This window comes from Engystomops pustulosus, chromosome 5 (assembly GCF_040894005.1).
Source record: "Engystomops pustulosus chromosome 5, aEngPut4.maternal, whole genome shotgun sequence".
Lineage (NCBI taxonomy): Eukaryota > Metazoa > Chordata > Amphibia > Anura > Leptodactylidae > Engystomops > Engystomops pustulosus.
In genome coordinates this window covers 161,162,138-161,187,820 of record NC_092415.1, presented here as the reverse complement: position 1 = coordinate 161,187,820, position 25,683 = coordinate 161,162,138, and the positions used below count along the sequence as shown (strand labels likewise).

The 25,683-nt window shown below is 42.2% G+C and overlaps 1 protein-coding gene across 3 annotated transcripts in view; it reads left to right on the top strand.

The window, feature by feature from the left end:
- RARB (retinoic acid receptor beta) overlaps window positions 1-25,683 on the top strand; it is a 474,419-nt gene that overhangs the window by 7,106 nt on the left and 441,630 nt on the right. For 2 of the 3 annotated variants that reach the window (XM_072153613.1, XM_072153614.1), the window contains exon 1: window positions 3,997-4,319. The exons of the other annotated variant lie outside the window; for it this stretch is intronic. The gene's annotated coding sequence lies outside the window, so the exon portion shown is untranslated. Of the gene's footprint in view, window positions 1-3,996; window positions 4,320-25,683 lie in introns of those variants that run through there. 3 annotated transcript variants of the gene reach the window in all.

Here is a 25,683-nt window from a genome sequence, read left to right as displayed (position 1 = left end):
CACAGTGTTGTCACCGAACAGGGGGCTGATACACACACAGTAATGTCACAGAACAGGGGGTTAATACACACATTGAAGTCACAGCACCAATGATATCAATAAGAAAATAAAAAAAAAACATTACAATAACTGATGACAATAACACCACACCACAATGTTGGCTCACTTTGCACACTATGAATATAACAGTACATGTACAGTAAAAGCTGAGAGCTGTCTAACACTAGGTTAATCTGTGAGGCAGAAGTGGCAGAATCGACGTAACTTATGGCTGAAGAATTTTCCACCAGATGTCTTTAGCTCATTGCAGCACATGCCCCACACTGTGCAACTAAAAATACCACAGTTACTCACAGTATAATGCCACCTGGATAACAGAAATATGTACCCCCAATATACCCTATAATAAAACCACTCTAGCCCCTGTAGATATCAAAGAATACATTGCGACCTTGCAATATATTACTATACTACAGTCTAATACTGTACCCCTTATTTATATACCGTGCCCCCCTATTAATTGCACAATAAATGGTTCCCCCATGACTTTATATGGCCCACTTTAATGAATTTATTTACTTATTTATTTCCCTTTATACTCTGGTTCCACATTAATTTTAGATGCTGACTTCCACAAGTAATTATTTAATATACTGCCCCCTCAATTATCTAATATACTGCCCCCCTCACCCTGTAAACTATTATATATACTGACCCCCAACCCTAATAATTTTTTAAATATTTTAAGCTCCTTTTTCTTTAGGGCTCAGTTTTTACAGCTTTCACTGTGCACTCGAAATAACTTTGTTATTTGCCAACTTCTGATGCTAAAAACTTTTTCATACTTCGATGTACAGAGCTGTGTGAGGTATCATTTTTTGCAGGATAAGCTGGCGTTTTCTTTGCTACCACTTTATGGACTGTACAAACTTTTGATCACTGTTTGCTAAATTCTTTATATGTTGCAAAATAGCGAAAAAGTGGCGTTTCGGACATTTGGGTGCTGTGTTCCATTACGGGGTTCAACACCGGGAATAACCGTTATTATATTTTGATAGACCGACATTTTGGGGTGTGATGATATCTTACATGTTTATTATTTTACTTGTTTACTTTTATATCAGTTCTATGGAAAGGTGGTGATTTGAACTTTTAGTTATTTTTTCACACTTTTTTTAGATTTTCTTTTTGTTACTATTTTTCAGACCATCTAGGGCAGTGATGGCTAACCTTTTGGAGACAGCGTGCCCAAACTTCAACCAAAACCCACTTATATGTCGCAAAGTGCCAACATGACAATTTAACCTATTGATCCCAGCTGACAATCGTATTGTCGTCCTAAATTAACCAATATGATAGAAATATGATGGATCCCCTGAAAAGGAAGAATCAGGGTTCAAGCAGGAGCTCCAAAAATAATCTCTCTCTATCCACACTTTCTTTTCCTCCTGTAGTCCTGGCAGCCAAGGATGGCGCTTTAAAATGGCGCTGAGCATGGCACGTCCTGGGCTGCAGGAGGAAGCCCTGAGTCCTGTCTGGCAAACTCTGTGTTGGGGTGAAGGCTTGGGTGCCCACAGAAAGGGGGTGCCCACCCGTGCCATAGGTTTGCCACCACTGATCTAGGGTACTTTAACCCTAGGTTGTCTGATTGATCCTACCATATACTGACATACTATAATAGGGCAGTATATGGGGATTTTCCATATCATCTATTACAATGTGCAAATCGTACATTGTAATAGATCAGCAGTAATGAAACCGCCTCAAGCCTTGTAAAGACCCCAGGATATCATAGCGACGGATTGTTGCTCACTGATGAAGTCATGGGAAGTGATGATCAAAACATAGTTTGTGACCGTATCCTTTGAATGTGATCAAAGGGTTAACACCGGCATGTTTGTACAGATTGCGGCTGTTAGCAGAGCATACAGCAAAACCCAATTATGTATGATAAGAGCTTAGGCTATATTCACACTGCCGTTGCCCGCCCGTACCGTAGCGGGCAACGGCAGTGTACGGGGAGAGGAGGAGGAGGTGAGCGCAGCTCACCCCCGCCCCTCTCCATAGCAACCTATGGCGCACGGCGCCGTATTACGGGAAAAGATAGGACAGGTCCTATCTTTTTCCCGGGTACGGAACGGTGCCGCACGTGTGCGGCACCGTACCGCTCCCGTAGGGTGCCGTGCGCCCATAGAAGTGTATGGGGGACGTATATCGGCCATATATACGTCGGCCGTATATACGTCCCCCATACGTTCGTGTGAATATAGCCTTACTCTGTGTCCTCTTCATACATGCGTACGGGGTGGAGCGTTAAGAGGTTAATATACCAGGCCCCAATTAATTTTATATACTGCCCCCCTTAATTATTTAATATACCGGTCCCCAAATAAATTTAGGGTATGGTCACATATACCGCTAGAGCAGGGGCCATGCCTCGACCTGATCTTATTAGCGTTTCCAGTAAAACTCATGTGATTGCTCACTGCAAACGCAAATGTGTTAGGGCAAGGCCCCCTGCGCTAGCGGTTGAAAATGCAGAGCTAGCGGTATGTGACCACACCCTTAATATACTGGGCTCCCCTCAATTAATTAATATACTGCCCCACACTTGTGAACTATTTTATAAATTAATTATTAAATATACTCCGTTAATTATTGAATATGCTGCCCCCACCATTAATTACTAGTCTGCCTCTCACAATTATTTCATATGCTTTCCCCCACCGTTAATTATTTCATATGCTGCCCCATAATTAATTATTTCATATATTAGGGCCCCCGGCCACATTAGTCTTTTTACTGCTGTTTTTTTTTTTTTTTTTTTTTAAACCTGTGCTCACCTCAGGCTCCTGTCTCTTCTTTCTTCTGGCTGCTGCTGGATGTCATCACGCGGACGCGCATCCAGGTACATAGAGCGATATGCGCCAGGGTTGTCTTCCGGCCACATTGGTCCACCTGCAATAATACTGCTCGAACGGCCGTTTCCGGCTGCATACAGTGACGGGCAGGAGCTTCCTGTCCGGATGGATGGAGGCCCCTGCCCGACTGCTAGTTGTCCACCGGGGACCATCGTTGGGCCGAGCACAGGCCGAGCCTGATCATTGGTGCTTTTGGAGAGCCAGCCTGGCTCTGCTTACAGGGGTGTTAGGAGCTAAAACTCCTCCGATCGAGGGTTTTACAGGCGGGTGTCAGCTGCAATATGCAGCTGACACCCACTGTGTATGGTGGCACCTCTGCTAGTGAGTGGGCACCAAAAAGCATTCTGTACAGAAAGTACCTTCCTGCCGCATCGCACTAATATGGCATGAGATGGGAAGTTGTTGATGTAACAATTAAAAATCCCACTGACTTAAATGTAAATTTTATGTCATCAGTAATGTTCAGAGGGCCAGATCATGGCCCCCATAGACACGATGGGGCACATTTACTAAGGGTCCGCACACAGCATTTCCATCGGGTTTCCCGGATATTTCTGATTTGTGCCACATTTAACAGGGGTTTTTGGCGCACACGATCGGATTTTGGCGCCAACTTTCATGTGAAAAGCAAATCGGGGACGTGGCTGTTGGACAACCCGACTGATTCGGAAAGTGAACTCCGGGGACCTCAGCGGCAAAGCGACATATGCAGGATATCGGGCGCATGATCTTAGTGAATCGCCCGTTGGACAACGCACCTCGGGGATCGTGACAGGAACGGGCAAGTAGATGTGCCCGATGCCTCACCACTGGGCAGCCACTGGTATGCCTATGGAGGCAGGAGGGGTAAAGACCACTCACCCCTCCTCCAGATCCTGTGCTTGTCCTGGGATCTTGGTAATGAGGCCATAGACAAGTATCTGTTATGCATGCGTTTTCACTGACAGAAAAAAATGTTGGTGGCTTTAGTACTTTTGTTCTTACATAACGGACAATCACCTAACTGAACATAATGGTTGATGTAAAATTTACATTGATGTCAATGGGATTACTTTTTTGTGAGATAGGGAAAGCTAGTGTGCACTCACCAGTCTGCACATTACACTGGCAGAGGTGTCACACTGGTGCCGGGCACAGCAGCCTGGGGTGTAGCAGCTTGCAACTGAAGTTGTGGTGCGGCCCATGTTTGAGGATTATTACGTCACTACTACGTCATATCGCGGTGAGGTGACCCCGGGACAGGCGGGGGAGCTGTGCACCTCTGCACAAGCCTCTCCCCGGGTCTTCCCGATGCGCGGGAGGAGGGAGCTCCTGCAGACCTCGGCGCTGCTGCTGTGCTGTGCTGTCACTGCTGCACTGTCCTCCGCTCGCTGTCACCGCCTGCGCCTCCTGTGTAAGGTAAGAAGCGCCTGTGTGCCCGGGGCTGGCAGCATGGCACTGCCCGGCAGCGTGCGCCATACACCCGGGGAAGTTATTGATGGACATGTTTGTGCTGTCTGCTTCCTTGTGTACTGTACGACACGCTTGGCGGGAATAGCTGTGACTAGTCTGTGCTGTGTGTGGAGAGATTGAGCAACTTTCATGTCTCTTATATTCCCATGATGATAAAGTTGTCCCTGCTTTGTGTTAGTATAGAAGTGTATGCAGAGACTGAGTCACTATATATATATATGTATATATATAGGCTGGCAGTGCCATGTGGCCTCATGCACCTGCTGGTGACCAGTCAGCTGGGGGTCAGCGTGCCCTCAGTGACCCTCAGCTTCCCATCCTTTAATTGCATTAGTGCATTAGTTGTAGTGATTACCATGGGAGGTCATCCTGTTCTCTCCCGGCACTGCCATCATTATTACTCTATATTGCTGCAGTAAAGTAGCCGGTGACTCTATAAGTGACACAGCATGACCCGCCTGCGCCCATGCCTCTCTATTCTGCCCTTAGATAGTAAACCCCAGTGACAGGAGAAGTGCACGATCCACACAAGCGGATGACAGGGTCATTGTCCAAGCATCCGAAAAACTGCAGGAGGCCCGGCCGCATCAGCACAACTTTACTCCTAGAAGGCACCTTCAAGTGATTGACTAAAAGTAGCCTCTGTGCCAGGATAGATGTACTAAACTGTGGACTGTATAGATCCGCTCTGGTATTTTAATCTCTTCTACCGCTATTAGGCTGCGTTCACATCTGTGCTGGAGCCTTTGTCCCAGATTCTGTCAAAAAAATGCCAGAGAAAATTGTGCAGCGATACTGTAGAATGACTGAAACCCCTTAAACCCATTGTAATTATGACAGAATTCTGGTGTACATGTGAACCAATGAAAATAGCATCTGGGAGTGGGGGCTATTCAACAATTATTGTGAAAAACTCATTAAACAAGTTTCTTTTTTTTAGTCTTAGGAGCTTTTTGGTATGTCAGATGTATTGTAGTGGCTTTAAATGTGGCATCTGAGGTGTTAATAGATTCATTGGATTTGAAACTTTTTGGTGAATTCTTAAGTATTTCCTACTCCAGGAGGGGACTGGGGTAAATTTGCGGCTAAATTTAAAGTCGCACTTCATAAATATGTCTACAGCTTCTGCACGTGAAAACTGGAGTAAGAAAATTTTTCACACTGCTGTGGGCACATTCTCAACCTTTTAGCGCTTCAAATTTGAACCAGAGGCAAATGTTATCACTGGTAATGCACATTCTAGTGTATAAATATGAAAATAAGATGGTATTAAATCAATTGTGGTGTATTTAATCTAATATGCAAAATTTAATATGGTAAAAAATGAGATAAAAATAGAAAATAAGGATAAAAATATCAATATTAATTTATGGTTTGTTTCCTTATACCAGTATATCTAAAGCAGAAGAAACACATTCCCAACTGTACACAGCACTGTTTCAATGTGGCTGAGTCTCTTCAGCACAGTGTAGGGAACTGTTTTGGCTGAATGAGAGGCTTTCGACTAGGGTCATGAAGTAAAAGCTCTCGTTACGGAGAGGTAGCATAAGAGGTGTGATTTTCTTTTTATTATCCTGTAAAACGTATTTGCATATTTTCCCATATATATCTATATGCACAATAAAGATCTTGTTATTGATATATATAACACAATGAATCAATCAAGTCATGCTAGAAATAGCATATTTCTAATATTCATATCCCCAATCTAACATTCAATAAGACGTGTGGCAAGGTTCTACAGAACTCTGACTTCTCAGCACATGCGTAGTACAGGAAGTTTGCATATGCGTATTGTGTATCACTGGCGCACTTCAGATGTCAGGAGAGCCTGGTTCTTGCCGAGGGTTCCTCTCAGGTTCCATAAGGTTATCGATCCAGCACAGTTCAGCACAGATGAAAAATAGATCGGCCGATCCAATATTAGTTCTTCAATAGCTAATATGTCCAATGTAAAAGATAAAAGTCTAAACATGGTTTAAAGTCATCTACTTCTTCATCAGTAGTAAAGATAACAATGGAAAAATGACAAGTCCAGCAGCACCATAGCAATAGCAAAAATCATTGTGGGTGCAAATCCAAATCCGGTCTTGACACACCAGGCCTATATATTCCAAAGAAAAATGAGGCTACACTCAAAAAATTAGTGTAAAAAAACGAGTGGATGCTATATTTACCCAAGCGCAACAATTCAGACCCTATTCAGGAGCCTTTCTCAAGGTTCCTGAATAGGGTCTGAAATGTTGCACTTGGGTAAGTAAAGCAACCACTTGTTTTTTACACTCATTTTTGGAGTGCACTCTCTTTTTTCTTTGAAAGATAACAATGGCACGTTTAAGAATGACCCGCCACACACTGCTGGCATGGAGCCAGATAATGTAAAATAAACTATTATAAAGTACTGAAATGATTCAGAATGCTGACAAAGGCTTTTTAAATTCAGCATATCATAGGCTAAATGACATTCCGAGTTACAAATGGCCTTCTGTCCACTGTGACCTCTGCTGAAGCTCTCTGAATAATAATAATTTTTTTATGTATATAGCGCACACAGATTACACACCGGTGCACAGACTTTGCCAAATCGGATGGGGCTAGTTTACTGAAATGTGGCTCTAGACTGCAATGATCAACTATAAAAGTTGTCTGCAATGAAATGTTATTGTTAATCTTTGTTCCAATGGAAACCCGAAATTATAAAAATCCTATCTTCACAGACAAAAACAATACTTTGTTAGGAGTTTACATAAACCTCTAAATCTATTGTGTGAAACCTGGGGACTGATTGTATTAGTCTGGATTTAGCCATGAGATGGGTCAAGTCATGGCAGGGACACACGGGTTGAAGTTGCAATGGATAAGCCGCCTTGCAAATGATAACTGGAAGCAATTTAGAGAAGCAGCATAGTAAATGGTACAACAAATCTCGTCCTCATGCTGCTTATAAAACCCTCAGCACAAAATGTGTTTTACACTTTAAGCAAAGGCTGAAATTTTGGACAGCGCCAGAGAAATTGCAGCTTAAAACCTGACGTTTCAGCTTGGTCTTTCTGTGGATTCTCTTCAGAATTTCTGGTATTACATAGCAGACTTGTCTTATTTGACTACAGTGTTTGTAGTAAACTCCACCTACTTTAAAAAGCCAACTAAGCTCTGCTTTGTGATTATTTTTTTTAGTTGTTTTCATTGATTTATAGCATTATGGGTTTTGGTATCAGAAGTTCATATTCCTGGAATAACCCTTTAAGTAATTAACCCCATTCCGCTGAAGCCACTTGTCACCTTCATGACACAGCCCAATTTTTTTTAAATCTGACATGTATCACTAAGTGGTTTTAACTTTGGAAGGCTTTAAAGGAAACCTACCACTTCAAAATTAGCCTTCTAACCCAGAAATACCTTGCAATAGCTCAGGATGAGCTGATGCCGGACCATACATTGAATAGAAGCAGAAACCACTGTATTCCTGGAAAAAGTGTTTGTAGCGGTATATTCAAATCTGCCTTCGGCGCACCACAAGATTGGTGTTCGCTCCATGCGTGCGACCTTTCGTCGCGTCAGCGCCGCTTCTGCCTACAATTCGTCGAGCACACTGTCTTCTCTCCTAAGCCGCGGTCGTTTGCGGAGCCACACTGGAAGCTGGCTCCGACAAAAGGTGATGGTGCGAGTGTGCCCGAGAGCTTGGTGACGTCACCGGATCTCCGGCACGGCAGAAATATGCGCACGAACGGTCACGCACATGGAGCGAACACCAATATCGTGGTGCGCCGAAGGTGGATTTGAATACAAACACTTTTTCCAGGAATACAGCAGTTTCTGCTTCTATTCAAGATATGGTCCGACATCAGCTCATCCTGAAAAGGTATTTGTGGGTTAGAAGGCTAATTTTAAAGTGGTAGTTTTCCTTTAACATATCCGGGTGATTTTGAGATTGTTTGTTTGTTTTCTTGTGACACAATGAACTCTTGAATGTATGAAAGAATTTTTTGCATTTCTTATTGGTCTGTTCACTGTACCATAAAAATAATATGTTATCTTTACAGTATGAGTTTTTAATTTATTTTTACAATTTTACTAAAGAAAAACTAATACAGGGAGTCCCCTACCTAAGGACAGCTGACTTACAGACCACCCCTAGTTAAAGATGGACTCCTCTGCCCACTGTGACCTCTGGTGTAGCTTTCTGAATGCTTTACTATAGCTCCAGACTGCAATGATCAGCTGTAAAGTGTCTGAAATGAAGCCTTATTGATAATTCTTGGTCCCATTAAAACAAAAAATTTGAAACTCCAATTCTCACTGGGACCAAAACATTTTTTTGTCTGGATCTACAATTCTAAAATATACAGTTTCGACTTACATACAAATTCAAATAAAGAACAAACTTATGGAACTTATCTCGTATGTTATCTGAGGACTGCCTGTATAGGAAAAATCTCATTTGTTTTAGGATCACCATCTTTTCGGAGACATAACTTTAGTAGTATTTTTTTATTGACAGAGCTGGTTTAGAGCTTATTTTTTACGTGCTGTGTTGTTCTTTACATTGGTACTATTTTGGTCACTTTTTTGGAACATTTTTGAGAAAGGCTTTACATTTTTTGCAAGTTTTTCCTTTTTTTGTTTCTAATTTTATTGTACATATTGTTACGGATGCGGCAATACCAAATATTTGTTTTTTTTGTGATTTTGAGGTTTTATGTACTTTATTAGATGTGTTGGTATTGGTGGGGTTTAGGGTTTTGCGTTAATTCTATTTATTAAAAAACGTAATTAATTACTTTTAACTTTTTTTTTTCTTACAGGTTGGCTTGAACAAGCGATCCTTTTATTGATTGTTCAAGCTCTCATTAATCTAACTCCGTGCAATACAGATGTATGTTATGTAACACACTGAGCATCCTCCAATCGGGAGGCAGTGCCAGAAGCTGGACGTAATGGTACAGGATGGGTCGGCAAGTCACTGCACCCGTGCCGTACTATTATGTTAAATGTAGGTAAGGGGCTAAAGGGGTTGTTCAGGATTTGAAAAACATCCTTAGGCATGTCATTGTGCTTGGAATTGCAGCTCAGCTCAACTGAAATAAATTGGGATGAGAAACCATGTGTTTCTAATCCTAAACATCCCCTTTAATTAGCATGAAAAATGGCTTCCCTTTCCGATCCCTTCCTGCTGGAGTTTCGATGATGATATTGGGTTTCTGCTGGTGACTACTTCCTGGTCCTTTTTTTAACACACTGGAAATTGCTGCTTAGCTTTGTAGTGGCTTATTGCATATTTTATGTTTTTTTTTCCCTGGCCGGACCGGTAAGTGGTGACCAGTGGGATCCAGATATGTAGTAGAGGATTAGTGAGTAGAGTACAGGCGGTCCCCTACTTAAGAACACTCGACTTACATACGACCCCTAGTTACAAACGGACCCCTGGATATTGGTAATTTATTGTACTTTAGTCCTAGGCTACAATAATCAGCTGTAACAGTTATCACAGGTGTCTGTAATGAAGCTTTAGTGTTAATATTGATTCTTATGACAACTGTCACAGAGACCAAAAAGTTCTGTCTGGGATTACAATGATAAAATATACAGTTCCGAGTTACATACAAATTCAACTTAAGAACAAACCTACAGACCCTATCTTGTATGTAACCCGGGGACTGTCTGTAATGCGTATTTTATTTTATGAATCTATTTGATTTATTTGTAAAAATTATAAATGCATCCCACTTTTCAACTTGCGCTTGCGTTGTATATAAGGGTGTATATAGGGTGCATTGAAGCTGCATTTCAATTTTTTGCTTTGTCCCAGAATTGCTGTTTTTTATATATCTTTTTAAATTCTAGTCGCCTTGTGTAAAACTGCAATCTGTGCAAGTATTTAAAACCATGTAAGCATTTCTTTCTTCCTCTCTAATATAAAGTACAACGATAGCTTGGGAAGCTCGACATTGCAGCACACCACAAATGCAATGCAGATTCACACAGTCTACTTTACCATGGCATTGGTGTATTCTCTTTACAATATACTTGTATGCGTTTTTTCTCCATGGACTGTTCCCTTTCACTTGTGTCCTGCTTGTTAGCAATGAAGTAGAACAGCCCCCATTAATGCATGCTGTCTATACGTCGCTCAGATGAAGTTTCAATGAAGCTTTAAACAGAATTAAATGAATTGTGTAACTGCTGAACAATGCTAAAGTACTGTTTTGCGGCAATAAAATAATCAGCTAAAAATAGAGAAAAGTGTTATAACAAGAAAATTAAGGCCTTAAAGGATCGTCTGTAATGAACATAAAGCAATTGATGGTATGATAGAGTAATTATTTTCGTATTTACATCATTAACGATTGTAATTTAACGTTAATGTCTTGGTATTTTATGCCTTCTCATTTGCAGACAAAAGCACATCTGAGACATCATCAGGGAGTAATTTGGTAATATAAAGTCATGAATAGAAACACTAAACTATGCTCAGAAGTCTGACAAGCACAGTGCCGCAGAATAACCTCATTTTCTGTTTATTATCTGCCTTTATAATTCTGTTTACCATCGTTTGAATTAATGAGAAGATAAAACGTACGCAGTCTTCTTCGTAACTTAACGTTCCGTTGTGGTGTTAAACATTTTCGGGTGAAAAAAGGTATATAAAAAGAAAAGAAACAACAAACATATTCATAGATAAACTAAAGAGATCTAAAATATCCCTTTAATAATATCTTTAAATAGACACAGAGCACATCAGATCAGCTTGAGGCAGCCCCTGTCTAAGCCCTTTGAAGACTTTTTTGTCTGTGAGGCATACATCCTCTATGAATACGGGTGAATCCTCTCTATCCCTTTTGCACGTTTGGGAGTTGAGAATATGTTTGTTATGCAATGAAAGGCAAAGCAGATGAACTTCGCAGGGGAAAAGAGGATCAAATCAACGCAGATCAAAAATGGTAATTTATCTACATTTTTTGTTTTATCCTAATCCGATTGTGTCACGTGGAGCTTCAGAACAGTCAAAAGTGACGCACAACCTGCACTGCTGAATCTTAAGATTTTTCCCTCGGAAATAAGTGCTTATTTCTTTGTTCTGGGGATGGATAAAGTGCATACGAATAAGAACCTTGAAACAGAAGACCAAGAGCCTTAAGATTAACAGAAATGTGGATTTCAATTATGAAAAAATGCCTCTGCTTAATCCCTGACATAGTATTTGAGAACCTTCCATGTCTGAAGAATGCATTCTGTGTGAATATGACAAGTGTGGTAATAGTACAAAAATATTGTCATACTTTACTGTTTGTAGTTCATTATTCTCTCCTAAATTCCAATCCAAATTTACACCTCCAAAAATTACATTTTAGGGCTAGGCTGCCAAAACGCTATTTTATGGCTCTTTTCAACCCACTAGGGCAGTGGTGACTAACCTATGGCACTGGTGCCAGAGGTGGCACTCAGAGCCCTTTCTGTGGGCACTCAGGCCATCACCAGAGATTGCTCCAAGTATCTTCCTGCAGTCCCAAACAGCCCAGGACTTGCTGTGCACAGAGCTATTTTAAGGTAACTGTGCTACCTGGGACTACTGGAGGAGTGGGAAGTTGTGGACAGATCTTGATCATCCAAATTTCTTTTATTTTCTGCTTTATTGGTGTCCTCAGGGTGCTGGTATCAATGAAAGCTGTGACAGAGAAGGGAGTATAAATCGCAAATTAAATTTCTATGCGGGCACTTTGCGATAAATAAGTGGGTCTTGGTTGTAGTTTGGGCACTCGGTCTCTAAAAGGTTCGCCATCACTGCACTAGGGTATATTGGTCATAGCAGATTGTATAAACCTTGTAAGCGAGGGTTTTCACATTTCCACGGGAGATGGTTTGGCTCTCATCCTGGACAAAAGGGGAAGGCTTCCTAGTATGCAATAGGGGTTATGTCCTTTGTTTGGAGGGAAATTCAACAAAGAAAAATCATACATATCCAAAAAACATGGACATAAATCTTAATTAGGAGCAACCACTAACAGGTTAGGGTCAGAGTGGTTAGCCCTATCATAGTTTCAGAGTTTGTAAGCCTCCAGGAACATCTGAAAATACTGTAAAATCCCAAATCCTTGGTATAAACCCCTAATGTCTGCTATTGGGTGATAGGTTATGTGATCATAACAGTTTACCATTAAAAGTTATGAGGTCTCATAAACAATACCTGCAAAAAGGTATTTCTTTCACCGAAAGTAAGGATCAAGTACATAAGCATGCCACACAGATCCTATCAGTGACATCACAAGCCAGGGGGCAGAAGAAAAAATCCACTGGGCATAACTTAGTGGGAAGAACACAACACTCTTGTCAGTTCTTAGGGATTCAAGGGTACCCAGATAATCATTCTGCTCGCCACTACTTCGTAGGTTACTGCTATTTGTTTTGCCCCTTTTATTTTTATAACTGTCTGTATTTTTTTTGTATTCATTGTAACAATATTTTATCTTTTATCAGACAACTGTATTTTTTATGTTATTAAGTTTTCTAAAACTTAATAACTCTCTACTTAAAAAACTTAAATGAACACTCCAGTCAAAGCTCATTAATTGAATTATACCCTGTGCACAGCCTAAATGAGGAACATGACTCTAGGTTCTAAGAATTCAATGAAAATGGGTCACGCTCCTTCCTTCAGGCCCTGCTCCATGCGCTATTCAACAGCTATTAAATAGCTTTGACTCTGTAGTCTTCCTTTAAAGTGTAACCATCATTTGAAATATTTTTTTAAATTGTGTATAGGAAGATGTAGTGAACATTTTTCTAATACGCTTAATTAACAAATTTTGTTTTGTAAAAAAATCAAAAGGAATGCATGCAGTATTCCTGTAACAGTTATACCTAGTGCCTGCATGAGCTAACATCTAATTTGCCTGTGTTTGGTTAAACAACTCTGGTAGTGAGGATTAACCCCCTTGCCTTTCAGCTTGATTGTCACAGGTGCTCCTGTGACCCAAATCTCGGGTCCCAGGCGCACCTGTGCCCCTCTCCATGGCGACGGCCCCTTCCGTCCTTGCTTACCTTTCCTCATTCCTGCTCCCGACCTGGCTTCCCTAGGGGGTGCGCGCGCCAGCACTCGCTAATTGAAAGGGCCAACACACCGCTGATTGGTGCTGGCCACTTCCTGAGATACCTTAAAAGCCGACTTCTTCCAGCACCCCCCACCAAATCGTTGCTCTTATATGCCACAGAAAAGCTCTTCCCTGTGACTAGTTCCCATCTGTTGACCTCCCATTGTGACCCCGGACCTGTTTCCGACTCTGCTCCTCTGCTGCCAGCCCTGACCTCCTGTTCCATCCTAGACCCTGAACAGTTGCCGCCTGCCTTCACCACCTGCCTGTCCTCGACCACGAGATTGCTGACTTTGTACCTCAACCTTGGCTGCCACCGCCGACAAGTTGTGCCTGTGGAATGACCTGGTGGTACCATGCCGCAGCAAATCCAACCCGCTTTGCGGCGGGCTTTGGTGAAGACTGGGTGCCACTTAGATTCCGGTCCCAGGTGTCAGCTTGTGTCATCGTCCGCAGTGGTCCAGAGGGTTTGCTACCCCGAAGCCCGACATTGATGTTTTAAAATTATCCTCAACGCAAACAGCAGCCAGGGAGTAGAAAGGGTTGACACTCACAAGTCTATAGAAAATAGGAAAGAAGAGATCTGTCTTTAATGCTATAGATAGATTTTCCCTAGCAACATCGAAGTAACATTGTAACTAGGGGGCACTTACAGCCTGTTACTGTACAAACTAAGGATAATTTGTTAATGAAGTATATTAGAAAAATATTCACAACTGCCCTCCGCCCACAATATCAAAAATCATTTGAAATGATGGTAACTTTTTAAGTTTCCGAAGGGATAACACTACTAGAATTATTTTCGCAGAATCTTATACCTTATAAGTTAACTATATTTTAAGTTATTAAATTGTGTAAGAATTTACATATATAGGCCCTTATTGCCTTCTTAGTAAATAAGTTAACAACAGATGAAGTACAAAATCCACATGTACTACCATACTGTAGTATGGCAGAATATGGTTGGAACAATCAGACAACCTAGGGATAAAGAACCCTAGAAGGTCTAAAAAAAAGTAAAAAAAAAGTTTATAAAAAGTGATCAAAAGGTCTTACAGTCCCCAAATTGTAGCAAAGAAAATTTCAGCGTGTCCTGCAAAAATTGACACATTACACAGCTCTGTACACAGAAGTATGAAAAAGTTATTGGTGCCAGAAGATGACAAAATGAAGACTTTTTTTTGGACAGAAGGTTTTAATTTTTTTAAATGGATAGAGAAGTTATGGTTTTTTGATGGAGGGGAGTGAAAATGGAAACTAAAAACATAAAGGGCCAAGTTGCTAAAGTGATTAACTATAGGTGGTGGTAGCACTATGTTTGAGAAGGTTTGAGCGGGGTCTGCATTCTGGGAGAGTAGAATCTAGTGTAATTATGCCATCTTTAAGTGATAAATTGAGGGGCTCCCTAGTGTAAGTGCGCCCAGTGATATGAACTGAGAGTTGGGATACATGATACCAAGGAATAGAAATAAATGTTTATGTTTAAAATGCCTTTGTTGAAATTTTTCATTACTTTGAAAAGTAGAGTACAGAAATCTAAAAGGGAGGGGGAAACAAATTAAAAAAAGGAACCACATGCAGGCAAAGACAAATAAACAGTAAGGAGAAAAGGAAAAAACATAAAATATTAAAGGGGGTGGCCAGAGGTTGAAAAACATCTAATTCCATAGACTTACCACTGATGTTTTGATGGAGTCTCTCCTTTACAGTCAGATTTTACAGACTTCTTACAGCCCAACTCATCTCTGTGGACTGTGCAAAACAGACATGATTATCCATCATGATAGTTTATCATTCCTTATTTGCTCCCTCTTTGGGTTAGTTTGTCCCATTAGTTTTACTGTCCCACCCCACTCAAGTGTCCCTTTTTAGAATCTTTGCGTTCTTCCTCCTTGCTTCCATCTTATCTCAGTGTCAATCCCCCCTTTCTTAGTAAACACCCTCTCATTTTCCCACATTCTTAAACCCTTAAAGGTCATCTACCATCAGTTTACTGATGATACATATGTCCTAATAAGAAGTCCGTGAGGAACGATTGTTCCTCAAAACTACTTTTATTTTAACAATATATGGGGGGATTGCTTGAATATAGAGTTATAAAAGATATGCTAATTACAGTGTGGAGCTCAGGCTGCATCACCCAAGTGCCTCAGGGAGCCTCCTATTTTAATTTATGCACTCCAGTAAACTGATGGTATGTTCTTTAACAACTTTTTTATTTTTGCAATTTCATTTTTCAGTTGCCAAAAATCTATAACTTTTTTTTATTTTTCAGTGTACACAACTGTGTGAGTGTTTTTTCTGTGAAACAAATTTCATAGTAATAGTATAGTGCCGTTTTATGGCTTTCATTGTGCACTCCAAATCATACCTCTGGGGATAACACATTTATACAGGTTTTATTGTGTTTTAATACATTTTAAATAATTAAAATCTGCAATTCGGCATCATCTGACGCTAATAACCAGAGGTCGCACTAACATTTTTCCAGAAGGGTAAAAATACTCCTCTTACCATTTTTGAGGAGTATTTTTACCCGAGGAGGAGTATGAAAATTTCTGTAATACACATAGCACACATAGCGCGCACACACACTACGCTCACAGGACACTGCACACTCACACACACTACTGCACGCTCACAGGACACTGCACGCACACACACACACACACTACTGCACGCTCACAGGACACTGCACGCACACACACACTACTGCACGCTCACAGGACACTGCACGCACACACACACTACTGCACGCTCACAGGACACTGCACGCACACACACACTACTGCACGCTCACAGGACACTGCACGCACACACACACTACTGCACGCTCACAGGACACTGCACGCTCACGGGACACTGCACGCACACACACACACTACACGCTCACGGGACACTGCACGCACACACACACACTACACGCTCACGGGACACTGCACGCACACACACACACCACGCTCACGGGACACTGCGCACACACACACACTACGCTCACAGGACACTGCGCACACACACACACTACGCTCACAGGACACTGCGCACACACACACACACTACGCTCACAGGACACTGCACACACACACACACTAGGCTCACAGCACACTGCACACACATACACACACACACTACGTCACAGGACACTGCGCACACACACACACACACTACGCTCACAGGACACTGCACACTCACACAGGACACTGCACACTCACACAGGACACTGCACACTCACACAGACACTGCACACTCACACAGGGCACTGCACACTCACACAGGACACTGCACACTCACACAGGACACTGCACACTCACACAGGACACTGCACACTCACACAGGACACTGCACACACTCACCCTGTCCCGTCGATCACATAAACGCAGGCAGCATTTGGAGCAGGACGGGGAGCGGCAGCCCCGCTGCCCACATGCCTCGCCCGGGGCCTGCGCTCTCGCTGCGGGTCTCTCCTGCCCGCCCCTGAGTCACGTGTCCTGATGAGCGGTCCAGCGCGCGCTGCGATCGCTCTATAGACATTTCCCTCATTTGCAGCGCGCGCTGAACCGCTCAGCCTGCGCGCTACAGGGAATAATTGCCATGCGTTCTTTTACGCATGGCAATTATTTTGGGGGGTAATGGCGCCTCATCACGCGTCTATGACGCGTGGTGAGGCGTTAATGCGACCTCTGCTAATAACTTTTTCATACTTCAGTGTACAGAGTTCCCTTAATTGACGTGTGACTTACCAATACGTCACAAGTTGTTAAGGGGTTAAAAAAATCTTCTCTTTTGTCTGTATTCTTAATGCCTTCTCTTTTTCCTCTCTTGTGTCCCCGCTTATACCACCCCTTTTTATTGTGCCCTCATTTATTATGCCCTCTCCTATTGTGCTCCCTTTCCTTTTGCCCCATCTCATTTTATGACCTAAAGGTTTAAAAATAAAATAATAATATATACTTGCCTATGACTTCATTGCGTATCCGGCGCTGAGAGTCTAGTGTATTCCCTGCTCTGCCACAGTACAAGCTCCTAGGCAGCTCCCATCGGGTCCCTCCACTAGTGGGGCTTATGGCTTGTTAGCTGCAGCAGCGCATGAGCTCCAGGTGCTCTTGGTTGTCAGGAACAGATATGTCCACGCTTGAGCAGACTGTTTTACTCCTCCATAAATGCTAGATGCATCTAAAAAATGCACAGATCTTCCATGTACTTGCTGGGCCATGAGAACGGTATTCCTCTTTGCAGTACAGCTTTTGCAGCTCTTGACATATAGGTGCTGCTTAAAATGTATATAAACTGCCGCAGAAACCAGACATCTTTGGTCACTTGTATGATGTTCAGGACACACACATATATATGTATATATTTTATATTTTTTGTTTTAAAGGACATCTACCACCAGGATCAAGGATAGTAAACCAAGTGCACTGACATGTTGGCGTGTGCCCCCTTTGGCAGGTCTCCTCTTCTTTTAGCTTCTTATACCCTTGTTTTTACAAAAAGAGGCTTTTGAAATTATGCAAATGAGACTGAGGAGCTCCAGGCTCCATAGTTATTAATTGAGCATTGAGTCCCTCAGGCTCATTTGCATAATTGTAAAGCCCTTTTTTTTCTCAAAAACAAGGCTATAAGTAGCTAAAAGAAGAACAGAAGAACAGAAGAACAGATCCTGCCAAAAGTGACAAACATCAATATGTCAGTGTTTTTGGTTTACAATCCTTGATCCTGGTGGTAGTCCTTTAAAGAACAAATGTTCATCACACATTTTTGGTGAAAATCTACCCTGCTCAATGTAACCATTTTTTTGAACAATTGATTTAAAGTTCTTCAAAAATTACAGAAAATTATAGAAAATTTAGATTTTTTTTTTAGTTTCTTTGAGACTGTTTTGCAATTACCGTATATATTTGTGTATTGGGCAAGTTTCTTCTCTATTTCTTCTCTTTCTTCTCTAGCTGGCACACACTATGATGCGGTGTTGTGGCTGCTGATGACGTCATCAACTGCGACACCGCCACATCATAGTGTGCGCCGGTCGGCAAATTGCATGGACGCGACTCTGCCGGATAATACAACAAAGAGAAGAAAGAAGAGGAGCCGCACCGAGGATCAGGAGCCGCGAGGAGGACCAGGGGTGAGCGAGTATCGTCGGAGGGTAAGTATGAAGTTTAAATTTTTTTTATGTGCTTGGTATACAGGGGGTTGGCTGTATACTACAGGGGGCTGGCTGTATACTACATGGGACTGGCTGTATACTTCATGGGGGTGGCTGTATACTATATGGGGCTGGCTGTATACTGGGGAATGGCTGGCTGTATACGACAGGAGGCTGGCTGGCTGTATACTACAGGGGGCTGGCAGGCTGTATACCACACGGGCTGGCAGGCTGTATACTAAAGGGGGCTGGCAGGCTGTATACCACAGGGGGCTGGCAGGCTGTATACCACAGGGGGCTGGCTGGCTGCATACTACATGGGGGCTGGCTTGGTGCATACTACACCCTCGGCTTATAGTCAAGTCAATAAGTTTTCCCAGTTTTTGGTAAAATTAAGGGTCTTGGCTTATATTCGGGTCGGCTTATTCTCGAGTATATACGATAGTTAATCAGAAATAAATCAAATGTGACCATCAACTTGAATGCGTATCATATTGTGAAACAATTGGTTATGTGCCATATAGTTCAATATCAATAGATATATCTCCTAATATATTGCAGTAGAAAGCAATCCAATAATACAGAGTAAAAATCTGGCACCCACCATGCATAATCCATGCCATAAATAATTCCCCTGTTAGATTGTTCGACTCATTTTTGTTTTGAGAAAATCTAATTAACCTCCTTAACTGCATCAACTCCAGTTTTTTGTGTTTCCATTTTTCGTTTCCCGTATTCCAAAAGCTGTAAAAGTTTTTGTATGTCTTCAATTTAGCCCCTTGAGAACTACACAGCTCATTTTCATCTTTAGGGCACAGCCCAATTTTTCAAATCGGCCTGTGTCTCGATATGCACTTATAACTTTTGGAATGCTTTAGCTTAGCAGGTTTAATTTCAGACCGTTCTTTTTAATGACATGCTGTATTTTACATTAATGCTATATTTTAGTTTACATTTTTTGCACTTATTTATAAAAAAATGGAAATTTGGTAAAAATGTATAAAAATTTGAGATTCGAATTTCTAAATCTGCTCATTATACAGTTAGTCTATCCGACGAAATTGGTTGCTAACTAACATTACCATATGTCTGCTTTATGCAGACATATCTGCATAAAGCATTGAATCTTTCAGATTTAATTTTTTTAGAGGATGATTTACAAAGTGTCCCATTTTTAAAACTGCACCCCTCAAACTATTCAAATCAGCCTTTGGAAAGCTTGTTAAATGGACATTCTATTTGGAATTATTTAATTTTGACAATAAAATTATTATTTTGTCCTAAAATTTACATGTTCATGCAGGATAAAATGAGGAAACACATCTCAGATTTTGTTGTGCAGTATTGTGCCGGTATGGCAATACCTCACATGTGGATGTAAACTACTTGAGGGGCCCACAGCAGAGCACAGAACAGAAAGAGGCATTGAGTTTTTAGAGGGCAGATTTTGTTGACAATGTTCCCAGGTGCCATTATATATTTGAAAAGTTCCTGAGCTACGAGAACAGCCAACACCCCCTATAAATGATCCTATTTTGGAAACTGCACCAAAAGAATTTATCAAGATTCATGCTTTTTACCACCACGGATGTTTTATATAAAGTAATTACATTGGCTTGTGTAAGTGAAAATCTTTTTACCAAAAAACCATAGCATTGGCCCTGAATTTTTTTTTTAATGGGGTTAAAAAGTAAAATCACCCCATAGTTTACCCAGTTTCTTTAGAATGCAGTAATATCCCACACGTGGTCACAAACCGCTGTATGGGCACACAATGCGGCTTGGAAGGGAAGGAGTGTCTATTGACACATTTTTGGTGGAACAGATTTCAGATGCTATGTCCCATTGGCTGAGCCCCTAATATAGAAGGGCAGACAAAAACTCCAAATAGTGGACCTATTCTATAAACTAGACCCCTCAAGAATTGCACCACGCGGCACCACCAAAGAGAGACTGAGCCAAAGCTGGAACATCCATAGAAAAAAGAGAACCTGTCGGAGGGGTGTCGGAAGGTGAGTACACATATTTTTTTTTTCTTATAGGCCAGGCGTTCCTCTGGGAGGGGCTGTATACTTGGGACAAAGGGTTGCAGGCAGTATACTGGGGACAGGGGGCTGCAGGCTGTATACTGGGGACAAGGGGCTGCAAACTATACTGGGGGCGAGGGGCTGTCTACTGGGGGGCAGGGGCTGCAGGCTGTATACTGGGAGGAAGGGAGCTGCAGGCTGTATACTGGGAGTGCATTGGCTGCAGCCTATACTGGGGGGCAGGGGCTGCCGGCTGTATACTGGGGAGCAAGGGGCTGCAGACTGTACACTGGGGGGCAGGGGCTGCACACTGATTGCTGCAGACTGGAGACTGGGGCTGCAGACTGGAGACTGGGGGCAGAGGGCTGCAGTCTGTATACTGGGGGCAGAGGCTGCAATCTGTATATTGGGCGGGCACGGGCTGCAGGCTATATACTGGGAGCACAGGCTGCAGGCTATATACTGGGGGCAGGGGCTGCAGGCTATATACTGTGGGGCAGGACCTGGCGATTATATATTCGGTGGCAGGGGCTGCAGGCTGTATACTGGGAGAAGGGACTGGCAGGATATATAATGGGAGCAGGGGCTGCAGGCTATATACTGGGACAAGGGACTACTGGCTATATACTTGGGGGCATGCGCTGGCTGGTTATATACTGGGTGGAGGCTGGGACCAATGCATTTTCCACCCTATGCTCATACTTGAGTCCATAGGTTTTCCCAGGTTTTTGTGTTACGGCTTATATTCGGATCGGCTTGTACTCAAGTATATATGGTATGTACCTTTTTATGTTTGACTTGTTCTAAAAAATATAATCTCTTTTGATCACTTTTATGTTTCTTTTTGTTCAGTTGGATGTGCAGAAATAATAATTTTTTCTGTGTTTTTAATTTATTGTTTTTAAGGAGTTCACCTTATGGGTTCAGTAATGTGAACATGGCGATACACAATGGGGGTCATTTACTAAGGGCTCGAATCGCGTTTTTCCATCGGGTTAGCCGAATTGTACAGTTTTGCTCAGATTTTCCCTTAATTGCCTTGGGTTTTTGCCGCACGCGATCGGAGTGTGGCGCATCGGCACCGGCATGCACGCGGCAGAAATGGGGGGCGTGGCCGTAAAAAAACCTGGCGGATTAGGAAAAACCGCAGCATTTTTTTAAAAAAAGTGTCGCTTGACACGCACTTACCTGCACACTACCTTAGTTAATCGCCGGAAGACCCGAATCCTTCACAGAGAACGCGCCGCTGGATCGCGAATGGTCCGGGTAAGTAAATCTGCTCCACTGTATGCTGTTTCGTGTGGTGATTTTCACATTTAATTGTGTTTGGAAGTTATACGCTATATGGGGCATTTAGGGGACTTTTATTTTCTTTACAAAAAATTTTTCATTAAACTTGTCTTCCTCTGGGACTTGAATAAGTGAACATTCTGTAAAAAGGAAATCAAATCAGCCAAAATACAAAATGAAAAACAGGTGTCTAAAGATAGCAAAACAAATCCAAAGACATTTTTTAGGTATATCAATGCAAAAAAAAAAGGGTCAGAACAGGTTGGACCCCTTTATTCTGAAAATGGGGCATCGGTGACTGGAGACCAAGAGAAGGCGGAGTTACTTAATAGGTTTTTTAGCTCCATTTATACAATAGAACTTCTGACTTGGGCGGTGCCAGTGCGGGTCATGCACCTTGTAATATACTAGACTGGCTAAATGTAGACATTATCCAATCTAATAAAATCAATGTGTACAAAGCTCCTGGACCAGATGGGTTACACCCCAGAGTTCTTAAAGAACTCAGTTCTGTTATTGTTGTACCACTGTCTAAAATCTTCAGGGATTCCGTAATGTCTGGTGTGGTGCCAAGTGACTGGCGCAAGGCAAAGGTGCCAATATATAAAAAGGGCTCTAGAACTTCGCCAGGCAATTTCAGGCCTGTAAGCTTAACTTCCATTGTGGGGAAAGTATTGGAAGGGTTAGTAAAAGACTACATACTGGAGTATGTGACATTAAATAGTATAATAAGTGACAGCCAGCATGGGTTTACTAAGAATAGAAGTTGTCAAACTAACCTTATCTGCTTCTATGAAGAGGTGAGCAGATGCCTAGATGGAGAAGCAGCTGTGGATATTGTGTTCTTGGACTTTGCAAAGGCATTTGACACTGTCCCACATAGATGCCTGATGGGTAAAATAAGGTCTATTGGTTTGGCAGAAATCATTTGCAATTGGATTGAAAACTGGCTGAAGGATCGTATCCAGAGAGTTGTGGTCAATGATTCCTACTTGGAATGGTCACCAGTTATGAGTGGTGTACGCCAGGGTTCTGTGCTTGGCCCACTACTATTTAATATATTTATTAATGATATAGAGGTAGGAATTAATAGCACTGTGTCTATTTTTGCAGATGACACCAAACTGTGTAGTGTAATACAGTCTATGGAGGATGTTCATAGGCTGCAGGGTGACTTGGACAAACTGAATGTTTGGTCATCTACTTGGCAAATGAGGTTTAATGTGGATAAATGTAAGGTTATGCACCTGGGGGCCAATAATCCAAAGGCAAAATATGTCCTTGGAGGAAATCAGGGAGAGTCCCTTCTTGAGAAGGACCTGGGGGTACTAGTAGATCATAAATTGAATAACAGCATGCAATGTCAATTAGCTGCCTCTAAAGCTAGTAGGATCTTGTCATGTATCAAAAGTGGTATGGACTCTTGTGATAGGGATGTAATATTACCACTATACAAGGCACTGGTTCGGCCACACCTGGAATATGCTGTCCAGTTCTGGGCACCGGTCCATAAAGAGGATGCCTTGGTGCTGGAGAGGGTTCAACGTAGAGCCATAAAAATAATAAGGGGTATGGAGGGTCTCAGTTATGAGGAAATATTAAAACAACTAGATTTATTTAGTCTGGAAAAGAGACGACCACGAGGGGACATGATTAATTTATATAAATATATGAATGGTCCATACAAAAAATATGATGGTAAGTTGTTTCAGATTAAATCAAATCAAAAGACGAGGGGGCACTGTCTCCCTTAAACCTAAAAAATCAAGGTTTAATCACCGGAGGCGACAGGGCCTGCCTCAGGCGCTGGTCACAGCAGGGACAGCGGAGAGCTTCAAGAAGGGCCTAGATGCCTTTTTACACCTAAATAACATTGATGGTTATGTAATATAGAATTGTTTCCCCTAAATCCCTTCCTCTTCCAATCCCTACCCTTCCTTGGTTGAACTTGATGGACAAGTGTCTTTTTTCAACCGTATAAACTATGAAACTATCATTTGATGTATGGCAGTGTATTATAACAGTCAGTCTAGGCATAGGCTGACATCTGCACTGCTGGTCTGACCCAGCAAGCAGTCACTTAAGGCAGCCCTGGGGTCCTTCAAACAGGTCTGCAGGTCCTCTACTGTCTTTGGCGATGCTTCGTCTCTGTGTCCCTGCACAGTTCCGTCTCACTCTCACGCACGCTTGCTGACATCATAGTGTAGCTTACATTCGAGTATATACAGTAGTCAAAATGAAGATTGTTTTGTACAAAAGATTTTCTTTTTTTTAAATCTATTAAAACATATAGATCAATAAAATTTGGTATACTTGTGAAAGTACCGATTCAAAGAATATAGTAGAGGTGTGATTTGGAGCCACTGTAAAAACTGTGTTCATAAGAAAATGACACACATTAGTTTTTTTAATACAATTCTATCACATTTGGATTTTTTTTCAGCTTCCCAGCACTCAATTTAGAATATTAAATACTGTCAGAAAATAAAATAAAGTTATGGTTTTTAAAGACAACTAATGAAAAATGGAAATGCAAAAAGCGAACCTGTCACCAGGAATTAAATTTTTACCTTGTGACAGGTTCAAAAAGCCTATGGCAGTGATGGCAAACCTTTTAGCGGCCAAGTGCCCAAACTGCAAATCAAAACCCCCCTTATTTATTGCGAGGAGCCAACCAACTAAAGCAGTAACTTGCTCCCTGGTTAACAACTTTCTATCATATTGGCCTCCTGAGGACAGCAACACAGTAAAAAGATGGAAAATTTTCATAATTTTAGCTTCTTTCCAGTGACCCTCTGTACACAGAGAATCGTGGGGCCGGCTGGAGGCCCTCCAAAGATAATTCAGGCCTGTTTACTCAATCTTCCTCTTCCTACACTCCCAAGTACCGTATTTTCCGGACTATAAGGCGCACATAAAAGCCTAGGATTTCCTTAGAAATCCAAAGTGCGCCTTATAGCCCGGTGCGCCCTATGTATGGGGGAGGGCAGCGGACCCTACTTACGTAGGTCCCCGCTACCGGAGACCGGAGACAGCAGATCTCCAGCGGGAACTACAGGCCACGCGGCATGAACAACTTCTGCCGCGTCGGTCTGCAGTTCCCGCTGGAGATCTGCTGTCTCCGGTAGCGGGGATCTATGTAAGTAGGGTCCGCTGCCCTCCACCTGAACGAACCCCTTTCCCCGGAGACCGCTCACCTCTTGCCGCTCTCACCTCCGCTCCGTTTTCTGCCACGCCCCCGGACCTCCGCCACGCCCCCGGCCACCCTGCGCCTTATAGTCCGGTGCGCCTTATATATGGAATTTTTCCATATATAAGGCGTTTTCTACTAACGCGCCTTATAGTCCAGTGCGCCTAATGGCCCGGAAAATACAGTAGTAAGTATTAAAATATGACTGAAAGCAGCATCTTTTAAGTTTCTTGGAACTACAGGAAGATTCTTTGAGTCCTGGCCTATGGTATGCTTATTTTAAAAATGGCTTTGTCAGCATTCATCAAATTACCTGGCTCCCTGCCAGCAGCATGTCCTGAGTCCCAGGGACGAGGGGTTCTAGGTACTGTAGAGCTTAATATACTCCCCTCTACCAGTAGAAGCTAATCTTTAGATGTATGAATATGTATAGTCCACCCAAAATTTCCTCCATCTTTTACAATCAGAGTATAGGTTCAGGGCTGGGGTCAGGGGTACTGGATCAGCCAGAAAAAGGGGGTTCCAGATATGGGCTCAGGATACAAATGTTCCAGATACAGGGGCTCCA